This window comes from Thamnophis sirtalis, unplaced genomic scaffold (assembly GCF_051295495.1).
Source record: "Thamnophis sirtalis isolate CommonGarterSnake01/CBP01778 unplaced genomic scaffold, rThaSir2_p1.2 scaffold_6, whole genome shotgun sequence".
Taxonomy (NCBI): domain Eukaryota; kingdom Metazoa; phylum Chordata; class Lepidosauria; order Squamata; family Natricidae; genus Thamnophis; species Thamnophis sirtalis.
In genome coordinates this window covers 18,305,754-18,327,307 of record NW_028261386.1, presented here as the reverse complement: position 1 = coordinate 18,327,307, position 21,554 = coordinate 18,305,754, and the positions used below count along the sequence as shown (strand labels likewise).

The 21,554-nt window shown below is 40.9% G+C and overlaps 1 protein-coding gene across 1 annotated transcript in view; it reads left to right on the top strand.

The window, feature by feature from the left end:
* TMEM132E (transmembrane protein 132E) overlaps positions 1–21,554 on the top strand; it is a 262,395-nt gene that overhangs the window by 129,378 nt on the left and 111,463 nt on the right. The gene's annotated exons all lie outside the window — the stretch shown is intronic.

The window sequence follows — 21,554 nt, the reverse complement described above, 5'->3', positions numbered from 1 at the left end:
AAAGAAATCAGTCTGGAATAAAGGAAAACCTCAGTGGGCAGCAAGGCAGACAACTAAATACAAGGCAGGTGGTCAGATTTCACTATTTGAGACGCCTAGGGAAAATATCTATTATTTTGCAAAACTCCAGTGCTTTTATTTCTTATTTCCTAAGTAAAATTACCTGGCTATGTTGACATAACATACTAAACTAAGTGAGGTAAGTAAATACCTGGTGGCTACATTTGCACAACATGCTAAAGTTTAATTTTGATGTTTCTTTTCTGGCACAGCATATGCGATCCCAGAAAATGGGTCAAACCAGTATCCAGATAAAAACTGTAGTCCTAGGCATCTGGAGGGCATTAGATTGGGTAAAGTTGACATTATAAATTTCCTATCTAATAAAGCTGGAAGGAAATAAAACAACTGAGTTTTGTTTTAAGACAAGTAGCTCCTTTCACACAATGTATTCCAGATCTCCTAGCTATCATGAAGAAAAAGTTGTAATCCTAACACAATCCTAACCTCTGAACCTTAAGCATCATATTCTTATATTTAAACCTACTGGCTTGAAAACACATAAGATCTACAGTGAAGTTGTACTAAACACCATGAGCATTAATTTGCCCTCAATATGTTGCAAATATCTTTCTGGGGTGCTCAGTCTTTGAAATCCTTCAATGAGAAGATGGGCAGGCATAATTTCTCTGTTTCAGAAAAGAATAAAACTATATTCTCATTCCATAGGTTGTTGAAGACTGAATTGCAAATTCTTGAGCATTATTCTACAGTACGCCATATAAATGCAACCATTCAGTAGTTTGGACATTGCTTAGCACTTTCCTTTTTCCCAGTATTGAAATATAAGTTGATTCCCCCCCCCCCTCAGTCTTTTGGCCATTGCCGTGCTTTTCATATTTACCTAGAAATCTCCTGTAGCCCTTTAATGGCATTATCGTATAAGATTTTAAACAGTTCTGCTGGTATTTCATCAACTCCTGCAGCCTTGTTGTTAGCAGTATTTTCTAGGGTCCATTTAACTTCACATTTCAGAACGTCTGGCTCTAGTTCAGTGATCAAATACTTTCTGCCAACATTTGGGCCTGTGCTTGGGAACAGGAGTGATGTATGTCTATGTATATTAGTTGCATTTGCACAACACATTTTAGTTATGCCAGTTAGAGACCTAGTAGCCTCATTGGCAGAGGAAGCCAAGTTTTCTTAATTTTAATCACGATTAGGTTTTTAAAAAAATGATTTAGTGTGTTGTGCAGATTCAGCCTATTTGGTTAGTTTATGAATCACTATTCTTCATAATGGTGCTATGCTATCTCACCATGGTGGGAGATGTTCCTGGGAGGGCTGAATAAAGTTGTGTGCACCAAAACCATATGCTCTAAGTAGGGTCATGCACAGTGTGAAGACCATTCCAGTTGCCCAGTTTAAGTAATCAGTCACCTACATCCCACAGCAGCAATATGGGAAGGTTCGGGAGACAATCATTTTAGTGATGACAAAGATACTCGGTCATACTCTGCAGGACAAGGCAATGGTAAGCCACTCTAATATTTTCTCAAGTAAACCACATGGATAGATGAGACAGAATGTTTATTGCTGTAATCCCAGATGACAGACCCTTCAGATTAGGGCTGAGGAATTTACATCAGAGTATTGATGGTATTTATGATATGTATTTATAGTAAAGCTTTTTTAGTGTCCGCTATTGCTATGCAAATGGGACGTGGTGGCTCAGTGGCTAAGACGCTGAGCTTATTGATCAGAAGGTCAGAAGTTCAGCGGTTCAAATCCCTAGCGCCGCGTAACGAAGTGAGTTCCCATTACTTGTCCCAACTTCTGCCAACCTAGCAGTTCGAAAGCATGTAAAAATGCAAGTAGAAAAATAGGAACCGCCTTTGGTGGGAAGGTAACAGCGTTCCATGCGCCTTGGGGGTTTAGTCTTGCCAGCCACATGACCATGGAGACGTCTTTGTACAGCGCTGGCTCTTCGGCTTTGAAACAGAGATGCCCCCTAGAGTTGGGAATGACTAGCACGTATGTGCGAGGGGAATCTTCACCTTTTACCTTTAATATTGCTATGCAAGAAATAGTTCTAAAACTGCAGAATTGTCGTGAAAATATGGAATGTATGAAGCATGAGCATGGAAAAGTTCAGTACAGGTAGTCCTTGACTTACAACTGTCCTTGACTTATCACGGTCTTAAGGGCAGACAGGTTGTTAAGTGCCTGAATTTTGTTCATGTGACCAGGAGAATGCTGCAATGGGTGTCATAAGTCCTTCAGTGCCGCTGTAATTTTGAATGGTTGCTGAACATACAGTCATAAATCAAGGACTACCCATATATAATACAATACAATAACATTGTTGGAAGGGACCTTGGAGGTCTTCTAGTCCAACCCCCTGCCTAGGCAGGAAACCCTATACCATTTCAGACAAATGGCTATCTGATATCTTTTTAAAGACTTCCAGTGTTGGGGCATTCACAACTTCTGGAGGCAAGCTGTTCCACTGATTAATTGTTCTAACTGTCAGGAAATGTCTCCTCAGTTCTAAGTTGCTTCTCTCCTTGATTAGTTTCCACCCATTGCTTCTTGTTCCACCCTCAGGTGCCTTGGAGAATAGTTTGGCTCCCTCTTCTTTGTGGCAACCCCTGAGATATTGGAACACTGCTATCATGTCTCCCCTAGTCCTTCTTTTCATTAAACTAGACATACCCAGTTCCTACAACTGTTCTTCATATGTTTTAGTCTCCAGTCCCCTAATCATCTTTGTTGCTCTTCTCTGCACTCTTTCTAGAGTCTCCACATCTTTTCTACATCATGGTGGCCAAAACTGAATGTAGTATTCCAAGTGTGGCCTTACCAAGGCCTTATAAAGTGGTATTAACAGTTCACATGATCTTGATTTTATCCCTCTGTTTATGTAGCCTAGAACTGTGTTGGTTTTTTTGGCAGCTGCTGCACACTGCTGGCTCATATTTAAATGGTTGTCCACTAGGACTCCAAGATCCCTTTCACAGTTACTACTGTTGAGCAAGGTACCACCTATACTGTACCTGTGTATTTTGTTTTTCTTGCCTAAATGTAGAACCTTACTCTTTTCACCATTGAATTTCATTTTATTAGATAGTGCCCAATGTTCAAGTTTGTCAAGATCCTTCTGTATCTTAAACCTGTCTTCTGGAGTGTTGGCTATTCCTGCCAGCTTGGTGTCGTCTGCAAATTTGATGAGTTCCCCATTTATTCCCTCTTCCAAATCATTGCTGAAGATGTTGAAGAGTACTGGGCCTAAAACAGAGCCTTGGAGTACTCCACTGCATACTTCCCTCCATGAAGATGCAGTTCCATTGAGGACTACATGTTGAGTGCAGTTGGTCAGCCAGTTACGAATCCATCTGGTGGTGATGCTGTCTAACCCACATTCTTCTACTTTATCTAGTAGTAAGTTATGGTCTATCTCATCAAATGCCTTACTGAAATCCAAGTAAACTATATCGACGGCATTCCTCTGGTCCACTAATTTTGTCACTTTGGCGAAGAATAAATATAAATATAATAAAAGATGAAATAAATTAACTGCAGATTGCCATTTGGGGCATCAGCTCGTTGAAACTGGATTGGATTTGGACACTTTCAATCAGGTCATACTGTTTACTATTCAAGACGCACAAAAAACAAGGAATGGCAAGAAAGGAAGATTGGTTAGAAACTTACTGGCTGCATTTGTATGATTGTCAACTTGGGTTAGTTGCTTTCATTGTGTGACTTAAGTGTTATCTACACCCAACCTGTTTGATTAGCTTATGGTTGAATATGTTGTGGAGCCAGAAAGTGGGTTAATTGAGTAACCAGGTGAAACATATTGCACAAAGGTGGCATAGTACAATTTTTCGATTGAAATTTATGTAAGTATTTATTATATTTGTAAGGATGCATGATTCCATAGCTACTCTGGGATATTGTGTTCATGGTCAGTTGGTGGTGTTTAGAGGAGGCACTTTTTTTTAACCTGGCCTTATTTTGTGGTACTCTTAATCAGTAAGTGACAGCTGGTAACCATCGTTCAACCCATCACCCCATCCTCAGTAGAGAAGCTGCTACACTAACAGCTATTAAGAGGTGATATGTACACCATTGGAAAAGGAGGACCATATCCCTTCCCATCACTACAAATTGCCAAAAATGCTGCCTCCTTTTTTTACTTGAAAGTGGGGTAAAGAAATAGGGAGTGATTTAAAAATATAGATGTAAGTCCTACAGTGACTTATTATAACATGGAAACATTTCTTCTTCTGTGTTCCAGCTAGCTTGTTTCACTATTCCATTCTAGTTTCACTAATAAACATGTAGGATTTTATGGTCTTTGAGTGTATGCAATACTCTGAATTCTTCTTTTTCCTCCTTAGCTTTTTTCTTTATTATTTTTTTTTCTACCAACCTTGGTTCCCCTAATGGATGTCTAACCTACTCGTTTTCCTCTGGGTAGCTCTGTTTCTCTATGTAGTTTGCATTCTTTAGCATCTGAGTGTTCTGTTAGTACAGTGGATCCTAACCTTTTGGGCACCAGGGAGCAGTTCCGTGGAGAGAGGTTTTTCCATGGACCAGAGGTGTGTGTGTGTGTGTGTGTGGTTTTGTGTGCTGCATCCCATGGATGGGATTCGTTGGTTTGCATGACCCAGTTACTGGCATGCTGCAGATTGGTGCTGGTTGGAGACCCCCATGTTTGTCCACAGAAGGGAGACTACAACAAAATATTGCAGCATGACTGTTCCTGTCTACAATGTCAGTTGGTCTTTCCCAGAGGAATTGAAGTAGTCAGTTCCCATGTGGAAATACTGGATCATGTTTTGGTCACTGCAGTAGAAGAAGGATGTGGGGGAATGAAAAGAGTGCAAGGAAGAGTAACAAAGATGATGACGGGTGTGGAGGCTAAGTCCTATGAAGACTGGCTAAAAGAACTGGGTATGTTTAGCCTAGAGAAGAGCAACCCGAGGAGAGAAATGATAGAAATCTTCCAATTCCTGAAGGCCTGTCATAGGGAAGAGGATTTATTCTCAGTAATACCTGAGATTAAGACAATAACCAGGATATGTACAGAAAAAGATCTAGACTGAAATAAAGAGCAATTTCCTGGCTTTTAGAGCAGTAGTTTTCAATCTGTGGTCTGTGGACCCTTGGGGGGCTGTGATGTTGCCACAGGGGATCTGCGAAGGCTTGAAAGAAATGTTCTGATTTAAATCTTGAATTAAGTCTTGGTGGTCTGTGGCCACAAAAGGTAGTTAAAGGGGATCTGCAGGGAAGAAAAGGTTGAGAACCACTGTCTCACGACATTTTTCTCACTCTTGACCACTAGGCATGGTACCATTTGCATCTTTGGAAATGCTTTTTAACTTTAGTTGAGTTTGTACAACGTATTTAAGGTCAGGTGAAGACTTAATGGCTGTATATGCAGGCTGCTAAATTGGGTTAGGATTAACCTTTGCTAGTTTTTTATGGCTTGGCATGATTGTCTCAAGAAGCTTGGTGCAGCCACTCCTAAAGAAGAATCTCTTTACTTGTCCCAAAGGTGCTTTTCCAAGAGGCAACTGGACCTTCTGGTTTTTCTTTGAAGATGTTTTGCTTCTTGGATGAGAAGTGAAACTTCTTCAAAGAAAAACTAGAAAGTCCAATTGCCTCTTGCAAAAGCACCTTTGGGACAACCATGACCTGGATGACTGAGAATCTCCATAGACAATCTCAAATGTGACACTCTATCAATTTCTCTCTACGATATAAATTTTTGACAATCAAAAACCTGTTTCCTAGACTAACAATTCCAAGACACATCTGTTTTTTTTTATAGAAGAGAAATTATTTGATTGTGACTTAATCATTTCATTTATATAATTTGATACAATTATTATCCTGTTATTATTATGAATGATGGAATACTTTTGCAAAGCTGTTATGATGGGAAAAGTGTCTTTTCACTTTGTGAGCATAAATTGCTTCAGGGCAACTAAGTGACTGCACACATACATCATGATTAACCAGGTCAGATAAAGATTCAGCAGTTGTATAGCAGGCTAAGCTTGGTTAATGTAATCTTGAATAGATTAGTTTTTTTGTATCTTTCCTTTGTTATGTGAATTCAGTCTGCTTATGGTGCACTGTACTTGTGTGAATCCAAAACATGTTTTAATTTTAAAAGTCTTACATAAATTCAGTATCTTACATCACTAAATTTGTGTTTCAGCTTACATATTAAACCATGACTTTTTTAAGTGGGATTTTCTCTCCAAGAATTCTTACCTTTGGTGATTGAAGGGTTGAAATTCAACTCATCTGGAGGTCACAAACTCTGGAATTACTGTTGCAGTCCCTCAAGAGTGTAAATGTATTTGAATCTTTAATTTAAATCAATCTGCCTTACTTGTTAAATACTACAATGCTTACTTGAGTTGCGTAACACTCAGTACGCACCACGAAAGATGCATCACCTGCTTTGAGGTGGAGGCTACCAGATTCTACCTTAGAATATTCAGGTATGGCTGAGAAGCTAGAAAGCCATATCAGAAATGTAGAAAAACTTGTCACCAACTTGGTGTCTTTCATATGTATGTTTTGATTATAACATTCATCTTTCCCACCCCAGTATGAAGAGACTTGTGATCCATCCATCCATCCATCCATCCATCCATCCATCCATCCGGAAGTGGACTAGATCCAACAGCTGCATTGGCAAAATTGGCTGGGCTTGGTTCATCTTAAACTTGTTTAGTTTGTGTTTTAACGTTCTTGTGGAAAATATCTGTTTGGTTGGTATTCAGTATTGTGTGTACCCCAAAAATGAATTAATTCAGTTACCAGGCTAATTATGTTATAAGTTTGTCATAGTATAAATGGATCCATTATTTGACTTGTGATAAAAAGGATGGAATAGGATTTTTGTAGAGATGTACAATATTGCTTCCCAGGGAGCTCTCCGTGGTACTGAAATGTGATCCCCTTTTATGGAGTTCTGCACTGTCTCAGATATCGACCTTGTCAATAAAGAGTGCCCCATCATTCCAAATTGATTGTTTTAAAACTAGAAATGGATATCCCTTACAAAGGTCACATTTCTGTAAGGGTAAGTTGCTTGGAATCTTGTTGCATGCAAATGTTGGGCAGCACTGAGGCATTAGCACCAAAAGTGCCTGGTGCTATTATTTCTCTCTTTTTGGCATCCTTTGTCCCCCCTCCCTCCTCCATGGCTTTCTCTTGCTGATACTTTTCTTGTTCTACCCCTCTTTGCACTGCCAGGAAAGGAGCCAATCATTTCCCCCATAGATCTGAATTGATTGCCTGAAAAGTGTTTTTGAAATTAGGCTGAGGGCCATGTGACCCTAGGGCAGCATGTGCCTCAGCCTTGCTTTAAAGCATCTACCAAATAGTTTCCTGCCAATTTTCAGTTCAGCTAGAACTTCATCAGCTTATTTTCCCCTAGAATGCATCCTGAACCAAAATGTTTAGCTTGCCAGAGAAAATAACACATGCTGGCTGGGGATAAAGGGAGTTGTAATCCCACACAGAGGACACCCAGTTGAATAAGCCTGGGGTAGAAAAAATACTGGGCTTTAACTAGACAGTGATTTAATTTAGTGTAAGACAGCCGGAATCACATACATAGAAAGAAATGCTGAGAGTAAGAGGCATCATACCAAGCTGGTATGATTTTATATACAGAAAAAGTTGATTGAAAAGTTTTAATAAAATTGGGAAGTTGTCCTTGGATATTTCTGGAAGATAAGTTTGGTAGCAGTATGTAAAAAGACTAAACTTTTAAAATGCACATGACTTATCACTTTCCAGTGCTGTGACTTAGAAAAGTGATGCAGGGTAGAATGGATATTCTGAATGTCTGTTTGTCTGTCCGTTTGGTACTGCGATTAACAAACTGTTCCCAGTTTGACAGCTACTCAGTTCAAATCTCTTATATATTATGATTTGTTAAAGCTGGGAAGTTTGTGCTACATGACCCTAAGTAAGTGAATTCTTCTTTACCTTAACTATTTTCTGTGCAGGTAGAAATTGAAAAATTGACCTACCAGATAATGTAGAAGAATTATTGAGCATTCACAATACTCTGAGAACTTAATGCCTTTCAATGATAAATGGAAGATATTTATGTCACATACTTGTAGAGATTGAGCTATTCATAAATGATGACAGAGCAAATTTGGATTATTCAGTGGTACAATAAAGTAAGCACTCTGCATACAATGAAGGACATGGTTTTCTTGTTAGTACCTTATAATTTGCCAGGAAATATACAGCATATTTTGAACTTACTTGAAAGGAACCCAATAAATGTAGAAACATTAAAACTTAAATTTATAGAACGTAAATCTTGTGCAGGACTGGAAAACAAAAATTATTCTCAGGTCATAGATTATCACCTAAAGAGCTTTATAAAAGTGACCATTGGCAGAGATACCAGCTGGCTTTAAGCATTGTGCTTAGTGATTTAAATCAAAATCAGCTGAGTCCCTAACAGATTGGACCTGGCAAGTATTATCCAAGCTTAGTTTCATCCTGACCTGACTACTGTAAGGCATTTCTTTTGGACCTATCCTTAAGAATTGTCTAGACCAGTGGTTCCCAAACTTGGCAACTTTAAGACTTGTGGACTTCAACTCCCCGAGTTCTCCAGCTAGAAGAGCTAGCTGGAGAATTCTGGGAGTTGAAGTCCACAAGTCTTAAAGTTGCCAAGTTTGGGAACCACTGGTCTAGAAGCTTTAGTTGACACAAAAGTGGCAACCACGTGACTAACTGATCACATAAACTAAGCAAATAGTAAAAATTTAAAAAGTGATTATCTGCACACTGGATGCCACACCCACAAATCTTGGATGGCCCTTGGAAAATCTGCTGATTGCTAACATTTCCATCTGTCAATGATGAAAGGCCACATTGCTTTGACCCATACATATATTATGCCATTATATTACAATATCCTAGTTTCTGGAGAAGAACTTGGTGTAAATAAAGGTCAACACAAACTAAAGGACTGGCAGCTGTGATATCACATTGTTGTATATGTAATAATAATGAAACCATTAATAATATCTCCCTTACCAGGCTCCCTTACCAAGGATTCTTGGTGGATAAGTCTAAACATCTGACTGATTTTGCAACCAACCATAATACATAAATATAAATAAACATAAATAAATAAAGACTTTCTGGTTTTTCTTCAGCTTCTTGGGTCAAAAGCGAAACGTCTGCAAGGAAAACCAGAAAGTTTCAGTTGTCTATTGAAAAAAAGCACTTTTGGGATAACCCTGATCTGGATAAATGAGAATCTCTATAGACATAAATAAATATACTACTATTATATTTGTATGTACCTTATGATGATGATATGTACATCATCATAATAACAGTATATCTATTTTGTAGGACATGCTCCAGTTTGCAATTCTAGGTACAATCAATAATGATAATTTATTAAATTTATATTTGCCTATATTGAAAGATGAAAGTCCGGCTCTAGTTTGTAAATATAGGTACAATTTAAGGTCTTATTTTCACTTTTGAATTCATAAATAGTTTGGGCCTGGCAATGCAAGGGACAACATATCTCAGTGGGAATCAATCTAGATGTTAAGGTCAGGCATATAAATGTCAGACCATATAAAGAATGTTAATGTTTTTGGAGACTCAGAGGGGCATAGATGAAGAATCTTCTCCTCTGCTTTTTTTTTTTCTTTTTGTTACGGCATGAATTCCCTCAGGACTTTTGCTCGGAGATCTTTTTCTTTAGCCAGGCTTTTCAATTTGGGCTAATTGCAGTGGAATAAAGTGGGATAAAATCAAATCAACAATACTAATACAATAATAAGGTAAAAATAGCAACAGCCAACAAGTTGCCAAGCCATATGCCTTGTTTTCTTAAGCCACAGAGTCTGAGGTCTTATCTCACATTAAAGCATAAACCAAACAAAGCATTTTAGAGCTTAGTACAATGCATGAACTTGGTTGTATTTTCACTGATCAGAGAGAAAGAGCTAAGCTGATCTGACATCATGGAAGGACAGTGAGAGGGAAGGTTTGCCAATGTGAGCTGCATAGATCCTGCAGGACATGAATAAAGGCCTCAAAAGGAAGGCTGGGGTATCCTGGGGATGGGGGGATGGGAAAGGCTTAGAAGGAGGTATTGAAAGAGAGAAAAAGAAGAGGAAGAAAAAGGAACCGGAGATGAAAATGCAAAAGAAGATTTTTGAAATTTGAAATTACCAGGCTACCAGTAAAACAAACCTATTATTTAACATTTAGTAAACCTTATATGCAGTGGGCACGTGATGGCTCAGTGGCTAGGATGCTGAGCTTGTCAATCAGAAAGATCGGCAGTTCGGCGGCTCAAATCCCTAGTGCCGCGTAATGGAGTGAGCTCCTGTTACTTGTCCCAGCTTCTGCCAACCTGGCAGTTCGAAAGCGTGTAAAAATGCAAGTAGAAAAACGGGAACCACCTTTGGTGGGAAGGTAACAGTGTTCCGTGTGTCTTTGGTGTTTAGGCATAAGGGCCACATGACCACGGAGACGTCTTTGGACAGCGCCGGTTCTTCGGCTTTGAAACAGAGATGAGCACCGCCCTCTAGAGTCAGGAACGACTAGCACAAGGGGAACCGTTATCTTTACCTTTTAAACCTTGGATGCAACAGACAATTCCTATCTATATTCTATATGCCTCTGCTTACACATAAAATTCTGTCTGCCATTTTAACTTCTGGTTGTGTTTGTTGATTTTGTTTGATTTCTGAATTTTTGTTTTGATGCTGCTTTCGTTGACTCTGCCCTTGTTTCGTTGTGAACAAAGCACAGCATCCTTTGAGATAGAGGCAGTCCATAAATATTGTAAAGGAAATAAATAAATAATATCTGCGCCTATAATGCATAAAACATTTATAGCATCTCTTTCCCCTGCTAGGTATACATAATGTTCGTTTGAATTGGATGTTCTGCTTTATTGGGTACTCTTTCTTCACCGTTAATTTGTTAATAATTATAAATAATTTATTTGGATGTATAGGTCACTAATTCAGGAGATTCTAGGCAGCATACAGGATAAAAGCAGCAACATAAATTACACAGACAAGTATAATGCACTGAAGAAAAGCCATACTTAAATACCAACAACCTGTCCTCTGGTTGGTATCACAAATCAATGTGGCCTTTGGCCTATTTAAAAAATCAGATTTTAGAGAAACACGTGATCACCGAACCAGTTGTTAAACCAGCTGTCAGCGTTTCAAATATGCAGAATTAAATCAGAGTCCAAGGCAGAGCTATCCTTAAAGTTTCAATTTAATAAGACAGACATGTTGGCACAAACTGTGGAATCCCAAATCTAAAAGCTTCCTGGGATTCCACCCAGTTGAAAGTTCATGATCTTACCCCACACCCATAAATCCATCACATGGTACAATCTTATTCGGCCACACTGGCATCTCCACCTAGCTGATTCCGGTCAGGTGCAGAGATGCAGAGACAAAAGATGACCTTGGGCTTCTAGAAAAGAATGACAACAACACATTCCACAATTCTACACCTTTCTATTCCCCCTCCCAATTACTCCACTAATGAAACAGCATAATGAAATAATAGAGAGTGTGGCAGGCCAAAAATCCTAAAAAGAAATATAACTGTAGGCCTGACAGAGGGAAGGAACCCACCACTGGGCAGATTGTTTGAATCTGGAGGAATGTCAGACTAGAAACCGCTAGTACCATGATGGTGAATCTAGCACACGCGTGCCAGAGGTGGCACGCAGGGCCCTCTCTGTGGGCACATGCACCATTGCCAGCTGCTCTTCTGTTCTGTGGTCTTGGCAGGTGCCAGGCGCTAGAAAACCGCCTGAAAACAACCTGGGAAATGGTAAAAAAAAATGGCCAAAAATGGCCAAAAAACAGGTCATTTTTGCACCATTTTCTGGGCTGTTTTCAGGCCATTTTTCAGCCTGAAAACGGTCTGAAAATGACCCCAAAACAGGCATACACGTGGCCAGCTGGTCTTTGGGGCTCCAGAGCAAGCACGAATGCACATGCATGCACATACATGCGCATTCCGATTTGGGCACTCGGTGCCAACAAAGTTCACTATCACTGCTCTAATACAACCAGACAGCGATCTGATCACAACAAAGGGCAAATATTAATATTCCTCAAATCATATCACAGTTTATACGAAACAAAAAACAAATCTACCTCTTGGTCACTGGAGTGATTTGGACCCTTAATGATCTGGGTCATGTTCAAGGTTGTTACGTCAAAGATTTCCTTGTAACACGTTCACATTAGTGATTCAAGAAATAGCTTAAGGCCCTAGAAGCAAAGGCAAATCACAGGCGAATGTACTGCTATTTTATCAAGTTTTGCTTGTGCATGTCTTACAATGATTGCTTAGAGCAAATTGATCAAATACAATTTCCCTGATTGCAGAATATGGCTGTAGCCAAAATGTCTCCCCTTTACCACTCCAATTATGGTTGCTTTAGAGCAAATAGAATTTTCTTGATTGTGAGATATGGCTGCATTTATTTATTTGATTAGAGTTAGGCGCCACCCAACTCCAAAGTTTTTCTGTAGCCAAAATGTCTCATTCAAGAAGAGGGTTGGATGTGAAATAGCCTCTCTCATAATTTACCCTTATCTACAACAGATGGAATACAACTTATTGATATTCTGGGCTCTTTATTTTCCTCCCAGGGAAGGAAAAACTCTCCGGAACGATGCTGTGTTGTGATATAGCTTCACGTTGAGAAATGTTCCCCTCCACTGTCAGAAATTCAGCTAGTGTACTCTTCTGATACTACTTTAAAAACAAAGTGCTTAAACTGGCAGCTTCTCTATTTAGAAAAAAAGAGAGGTCTGCTCGACCAACGCAGAATGTCTCTCTGGCTGTTATTTGCCCCCGAGTTTTACTATTCACTTGAATTAAATAGCAAAAGCAACAGCACTTAAACTTATATACCGCTTCATAGTGCTTTTACAGCTTCTCCAAGTGGTTTACAGAGTCAGCCTATTGCCCCCAACAATCTGTGTCCTCATTTTCCCCACCTGGGAAGGATAGAAGGCTGAGTCAACCTTGAGCCGGTGAGATTTGAGTTGCTGAACTGCAGCTAGCAGTCAGCTGAAGTAGCCTGCAGTACTGCACTCTAACCACTGCGCCACCTCAGCTCATCTGGGAGTGGAAAAGCCTCAAGGATGTGAAGTTTGGCTCTTGGATTTTATTCTGCCCTGCAGAATAGACCAGTAGCTTTGTTTTGCACTGTCCAGCTGTTTCCTCATTAGCCTTCAAGTACACTGTGAAGAATTTGCTTTGCTTTTAATGATTTCCTTTAGCTATTTCAGCTTGGCCTTTTTCTTTCTCTTTCTTTCTTTCTTTCTTTCTTTCTTTCTTTCTTTCTTTCTTTCTTTCTTTCTTTCTTTCTTTCTTTCCTTCCTTCCTTCCTTCCTTCCTTCCTTCCTTCCTTCCTTCCTTCCTTCCTTCTTTCTTTCTTTCTTTCTTTCTTTCTCTGAGGCTGCAATCAGATGTAGAAGTAAAGGACGACTGAGCACAGGGGGGAAAGCACCAGCTATATGACCAGAGGCCCAGGCAGGTGACTCCACAACCGCTGGGTCTAATTAGTGGCTTTTGGAGGGGAAAAAGGAAACCTTTGGCAGGAAGCAAGATGCTGTGCTATCTTTGGTTTGATCCTAAGTGGAGAAATGGAGACTAACAATTTCAGTTACTGGTGATCCTAAATCCCAGTAACAGCCTATAGAACACCGTGTAAATTCTTGTATTTAATCCAAAGGTGATACTCAGCAGGTTTTGACCAGTTCTGGAGAACCAGTAGCAAAAATGTCGAGTAGTTTGAAGAACCGGTAAATACCACCTCTGACTGGCCCTGCCCCCATCTATTCTCTCCCTCCCGAGTCCCAGCTGATTGGGAGGAAATGGGGATTTTGCAGTATCCTTCCCTTCCCACGCCCACCAAGCCATGCCATGTCCCCCAAGCCATGCCCACAGAAACAGCAGTAAAAAAAAATTGGATCTCACCACTGGTTTAATCATAAGGCTGGGAAAGACTGAAGGGTTGGGTTCCCTCCTCATATTTCAATCCTAAAGCAGAGTAACAAACCTCAATGGCTGTGTTCACATGAAAACCAAAGGGATAAACTGTATGATGGCTTCACTCACACAGTAATATCAGTCTTCTCTTGAACTATGCTAGAACTGAAATCAAGGCATTCAAAGATGCAAATCTTTGATAATTAATATTGCTGTCAAAAGAAAACCGGTATGGGCACTGCGAAAGAACTCCAATGACTTTGCTCTTTTTTTTCTCACCGCTTCTTACTGCAATAAACTTGAAACCACTCTGAGGAGAGCTCCCTGTTCGGGGTAACGGATCTGTCTGATTTCAGGCTATGTGGGAATGGGCTCTCACATTAAAGCATTTGATTGAGTTCCTTCGACATAGCGATTTACAAACTTCCCAACCTACTTATTGCTTAGTTTTTCCAACTCATTAATGGTGTCTAATCCAAGCATCTTTTCCCTCTCTTACTTGTCATAGTGAGTTCTCTAGAATTAGAATAACAGAGTTGGAAGGGATCTTGGAGGTCTTCTAGTCCAACCCCCTGATTAGGCAGGAAGCCTTATACCATCTTCTTGTCCTGCTTTCAGGTGCTTTGGAGAATAGCTGGACTCCTCCGGCAGCCCCTGAGATATCGGAACACTATCATGTCACCCCTAGTCCTTCTTTTCATTAAACTAGACAAACCCAGTTCCTGCCACCGTTCTTCATACGTTTTAGTCTCCAGTCTCCTAATCCTCTTTGTTGCTCTTCTCTGCACTCTTTCCAGAGTCTCCACATCTTTTCTACATCGTGGTGACCAAAACTGGATGCAGTATTCCAAGTGTGGCCTTACCAGGGCATTATAAAGTGGTATTAACACTTCACGTGATCTTGATTCTATCCCCCTGTTTATGCAGCCTAGAACTGTGTTGGCTTTTTTTGGCAGCTGCTGCACACTGCTGGCTCATATTTAAATGGTTGTCCACTAGGACTCCAAGATCCCTTTCACAGTTATTATTGTGGAGTGAGGTACCACCTATACTGTACTTGTGCATTTTATTTTTCTTGCCTAAATGTAGAACTGTTTGAAATATAGAATTGACTGATACAGTACAGATCCACAGAGGAAGCAGGACATTTACTACTAGAGGTCCCAATAAAAGAGTATATATGTAGCCCATGGTAGAACTGTGGAGTCCACTTTGTTCTTTGAGCTTGGTGGTTTGCCTCCAGATGTTTCATTACTTGACTAGGTAACATCATTGGTGCTTACTGAAAGTCTTTCTATATTACTGGTCCTCTTAAAGTGTTACAACCTAAAGTGGGTCCACCAAGCCTTTAAATCCTAAAGCAAATCCGCCAAACTTTTAACACATGGGATTTCATAAATATCCTACCAGTTAACATGAAATTCATTCGATGAGCATCAACTCAAAGATGGTGGGTTATTGTATTGCTGTCAGGAAGCCATCTTGGACATTGGCTCTTCAGGCCTGCTACATTTAGTCTATGGGAAACTGGGAGGGGGGGATTGTATGGAGCTGGAGAGACACAGTAGATAGTTATAATAACATGTCTTTCTCCGAGAGTCAAGGACATTCTGCCCTGCACCTGGAGGGGTGTGACTGGGAGGCATCTTCAGTTGGGACAGTAGTTTAATTGGACCATGTAATGGACATGTAGGGGCTGGACAGGTGCTTGGGCTTTCATTTGAGTGGGGAAAACCTGGAAGCTTTCAGATTCGGGTTTTCCCAGATGTGCCAATATGACATCTCTAATAAAATGGAACTTTGAGGAATTTCACGCTTCGGAGTCTTCTTTTGTTGGGGGTGTTACTTAGAACCCTGTACTTACACATACTCAGGAAAAAAGATTTGTTCTTTATTGTTGTCTCAAAACTTGGTATTGGTGGAAACTCGATTATCCCATAATCAGTATCAACCTTGAGAGGCTCTTTCTAGCTGACCCCATGACAGTCAACTGATACAGAGAAAAATGCTGCTCACAATGATTGACACTTAAGCCATGTAGGGATCTCATTCGGACAGCACACTTGGCGTTCCACTTGGCAATTGTATTTTGCAGAAATGACATGCCTATTTTCCTTAAGGTAACCTTTTTGTACAATCGTGGGGCTGATAAGGTTTGAATTCTGAAGTATTCCAGGAAGAGTTGAGCTGGGCAAAGTTGGTTGTAGATGCAGTTAGCCACTAAAGCAAATGTACAACTTTAAATTGAGGAGAACAATTCTACTTCATTTCAGAAAGAAGATAAAGGTAAAGGTTCCCCTCGCACATATGTGCTAGTTGTTCCCGACTCTAGGGGGTGGTGCTAATCTCTATTTCAAAGCTGAAGAGCCAGCGCTGTCTGAAGACGTCTCTGTGGTCATGTAACCAGCATGATTAAACGCTGAAGGCACAGATAATGCTGTTACCTTCCCACCAAAGATGATCCCTATTTTTCTACTTGCATTTTTACATGCTTTCGAACTGCTAGGTTGGCAGGAGCTGGGACAAGTAATGGGAGCTCACTCCATTACTTGGCACTGGGGATTCGAAGCATCGAAGTGCCAACCTTTCTGATCGACAAGCTCAGCATCTTAGCCACTGAGCCACTTAGAAAGATAGTCTTGTCTAAAAAAAACCCAACCCTTAATTTTTCTGTTGCCTGAGCGCGAGAATTTACTGTCTATTGCCCCTCTATGTTACCAGAACTCAAAATTCTTACATCATCCATTAAGAACAGATTCTTGGATGGTATAGAAAACTATGCAACAAACAAACAAGAATAGCAACAAGATTATTTTAAGCTCTGAACTGCATTAAATCAGTCTATATCCAATTGGGTGCTTTTCAGATAAGTTGGACTACAGGCCCCATTGTTCCCAGCCAACCTAGTCAAGTTTGAGCAGCATGCATTAGGTATGCTTTTAAAATAGGAAGCTGTGAACAAAGTGTAAGATCCATACCTAAATATATCACATTTTCTGTTTCTTGAAAGAGAGTAAAGATAAAATGGTAATAGAAGGAGCTGGAGGATATTAGCAGTAATCTCAAGCTTTGTGATTGACAGGTAATATCCTACCTGTAGATTGACCGAACAAGGTATAAATACTAAGAGGTTTGAGACGTGATGCATCTCTCCCACTGTCAAAATAGTTGCTTCTCCATCACTGTTTTCTTTTCCATTGGGAAAAGACAGCTGAAGTCAAGAATTTCCTTACTGAGATGGATTTTGATTTTGGATTTTTTCCTGAGTGCTGAATTACTTTTAAAAGACCTTGTTCTTTGTCTGAATTCCAGGAAGGAGTTTAGATTTCAGGAAGCCTTTGTAGTCAGTAGCTTTCAGCAGTTTTTGTGTTCCCTATGTCCTTTGGACCAGGAGTCCCCAACCTTGGCAACTTTAAACCTAGCGGACTTCAACTCCCAGGATTCCCCAGCCAGCTGGCTGGGGAATCCTGGGAGTTGAAGTCCACCAGCCTTAAAGTTGCCAAGGTTGCAGACCCCTGCTTTGGACAGATAGCAAAGCTTGCTGGGGAATTCTGAGCGTTGCAGTCCGCCAGGCTTAAAGTTGCCAAGATTGGAGACCCTGCTTTGGATAACTCGCCTAGAAACCAGGAGAATATGAGTTGTAGTCCTGCCTTAGGCATAAAAGCCAAAGAGGTGTTTGTTTTGTTTTTTGCCTTTATTTGTATGCCGCCCTTTTCCCTGAGGGGACTCAGGGCGGCTCACAATTCAAAAAAGGGAGGGGGAAAAGACAAACAATAGACAATACAGCATGTTAAAAAGAAAACACAACAATCGCACAATTCGAGTGGGGCTACAATCTTAACCCCAGGCCAGCCGGGACAGCCAAATCTTTACTGAGCCGTGGTGGCGCAGTGGGTAGAGTGCAGTACTGCAGGCCACTTCAGCTGACTGCTAGATCAGCAGGTCAGCGGTTCAAATCTCACCGGCTCAGGGTTGACTCAGCCTTCCATCCTTCCGAGGTGGGTAAAATGAGGACCCAGATTGTTGGGGGCAATATGCTGACTCTCTGTAAACCGCTTAGAGAGGCCTGAAAGGCCTATGAAGCGGTATATAAAAATCTGCTATTGCTATTGCTATTGCTATTGCTATTGCTACAGCGGCGCGGAAGGACTGGAGGGTGGTGAGGGTCCGAATCTCCACGGGAAGTTCGTTCCAAAGGGATGGAGCAGCCACCGAGAAGGCTCTCCTCCGGGTAGTTGCCAGTTTGCACTGGCTAGAAGATGGAATTCGGAGGAGGCCTAATCGATGTGATCGAATCGGTCTAGTGGAGGTAATTGGCAGTAGGCGGTCTCTTAAGTACCCAGGCCCACTACCATGAAGGGCTTTATAGGTGATAAGTAGCACCTTGAAGCGCACCCGGAGATCAACAGGTAGCCAGTGCAGCTCGCGGAGGCCCTTGGGCCAGTCATTCTCCCTCAGCCCAAACCATCTCGCAGGGTTATTGTGGAGAAAGTAGGAGGAAGGAGTAGTATTATGTATGTTTGGTACCTTGAGTTATTTAAAAAATAATAAAGGGATTTTTTTTTTGCCAAAAAGGACTATTGCTTTCCTCAGTGTAAATGTGGCCGAGGCCAAACGAGTAACTCCAGGGAGGAAATTCCACAATCTGGGGGCTTCCATCAAGAAATTTAGCCTCCAGCACATGCCGAAAAAAGCAAGGCGTTCAGTATTCCAGTTTTCACATTTTAAGACTAACCAGTGAGGAGCCAGGAAAGCTTGGGTAATCTGAGAACTGCATAGAGTTAGTTCTGGACTTATGACCAGTCACTTAGTGATCATTATTTATTTATTTGACTTATATACCGCTTCATAGGGCTTTCAGCCCTCTCTAAGCAGTTTACATTTATTTATTTTTAGCAAATTGACTCAGCAACTTGCCCCCACAGTCCGGGTCCTCATTTCACCCACCTCGGAAGGATGGAAGGCTGAGTTGACCTTGAGCCGGTGAGATTTGAACCACTGAACTGCAGATCACAGTCAGCTAAAGTGGCCTGCAGTACTGCACCCTAACCACTGCGCCACCTCGGCTCATTACCATGTTTTCCCAAAAATAAGACCTCCCTGGATAATAAACCCAATTGGGCTTTTGAGAGCATGTGCTAAAATAAGCCCTTCCCCCAAAATAAGCCCTCCCTGGAAATATTGCAACACGGCAGCAGCCATGAGGTGACCACGCTCGGTGCCTCCTGTACCTCAAAAATTATAAGACCTCCCCAAAAATAAGGCCAAGCGCTTATTTTGGGAATTAAAAGAAAATAAGACCCTGTCTTATTTTGGGGAAAACATGGTACCTCCTCAAGGCTACTTACAACCTGGATTTGAAATTACAGTACCTCCTCTCTCCCTTCCACCTGTAGTCATGTGATGACATTTTGGGCCCTTGGCAACCAGCCTATATTTATGGCCATCTGCAGCATCCAAATCATTTGGCCATGATTTAGGACAATGTTTCTCAACCTTAGCAACTTGAAGATGTCTGGACTTCAATTCCCAAAATTCCCCAGCCAGCAAATGCTGGCTGGGGAATTCTGGGAGTTGAAGTCCAGACATCTTCAAGTTGCCAAGGTTGAGAAACACTGATTTAGGAGGTTTTTTTTCTTTTCTTTTCAAGAAACCAGTGTTTATTTCTGATTTCTGGCAAAAAATGCCCATTGCAGACAATTAATTCACTTGATGACTGTAGTGGTTGACTTAATACCCATCACACTCAATGGTTGTTGTGATGCACTTAACCATCAAAATTGGGCACGATGACATGGCGACTCGCTTAATGACCAGCTCAACTTACAACCGTAATTCTGGCTCAATTACAAAGTGTAAGTTAAGGACCACCTGTATTTGGAGAAATAGGATTCCACCCCATACTCTGGCAGTGACCTTGTTTATTAATTACAGCTCCCAAATACTGAGATAGGCCTGAGCTAAGGGAGTTTGGACAGGCAAGGATGAATACTCAGGATTTTTAAGAGCTTATGTCTATCTCCAAGATTTCCTAGGGGCTACTTCTTCATACAAGTAAGTGGTTGAGAAATCCCTAGTGGAGAGCCACTGACTGTGTATACCCGTGTGTGTGTGTGTGTGTGTGTGTGTGTGTGTGAGGGAGAGAGACTCATGGCATCACACCATCATGTGATGTTTTGTAACATTTCCCCCCTTTGTGGAGCTGGGTTGGGCGTAGCCTGCGTGTAATGCATCTGGCTTGTATACCACTAAAATAGTAACAGAGTTGGAAGGGATCTTGGAGGTCATCTAGTCTAATCCCCTGCTCATGCAGGAGATCCGTACTAGGGATTCAAACCGCCGACCTTTCTGATCAAGAAGCTTCATAACTGTGGTCTACTGGATTTATTAATATCCCCCAGGAATCCCTTTCACCAAAAACCCAGAACTATCCCAATTACACCCAGCCACAAGCAGAACAATGCTAGTTTAAAGAGCAATGGCCGATGAGCCCACAAGGCACTTGAAAGTTTCCCAATCAAAATAAACCCACCAGGCAAAATTAAATCCACCATAGAAGAGAGTTCACGAAGCAAGAAAAGTTCAGAAGTCACAAAGGCATGATCCAAGTCTAGGCCCAGTGTCAATCCAAAGCGAGGCCAGAATCACAATGACCAGAAAACACACAGCTAGGAAATGAACAAGATATTCCCAGCATAGCTTCCATCTGTCTGCTGTGCTAAATAACCAGCTTCTGGTGCATCCCATCAAGAAGGATGCAATGCTTTCTCCTCGTGAGTAATCTGGCTGACTTTCTCTGCTCTTGCCATTTCTCTGCCCTACCTGTTCTTGGATCAGGTGTAGAAGGCAGTTCCTCTTCCTCATCATTGACCGGCTGAAGCTGCATGCTTTCTCTACCTGAAGATTCAGGGCTGTCCTCCCGCAACTGTGCTTCAGCCAAATCCCTCTCAGAGGGCTGCTTGGAGCCATTAACCAACTCCCATCCAGATATGCCTGGAACTGCTTCATCTTCCTTCAAATTTCAACAAATGTTTGTACCTTTTAGCAATTACTTGTTTAGCATTGGTATATAATTATACTTCAAATCCTGTCATATCAAAAACCACAAGTCTTTTTTTATCCATTTTAAATCTCCTTGATAATTGTAAATGGGAAAAACATTGACGACTGTATTGTTCTGCTATTAGTTGCTCTCTTGATTTAATCTTACATTCCCCTTGATGATTTTCCAATAATTCCTGGTACGTTAACTTTGCCTGCTGTTTCTCTTCTATAAAATGGTTCTTGGTCTGAGACTTTTTTTCAGGCACATCTGGGGTTTATATCTATTTCATATTCTCAATATGGTATGTCCAATAAAATGATTTTAAAATCCACATTAATTTTAATTTTATCATACCATAAATATCCATGCCACCCAAGCATCAGGTTAGTGGCTTTTTAATGCTAAAGGTCTCTTGTTTCTCAGCCAGACCAAA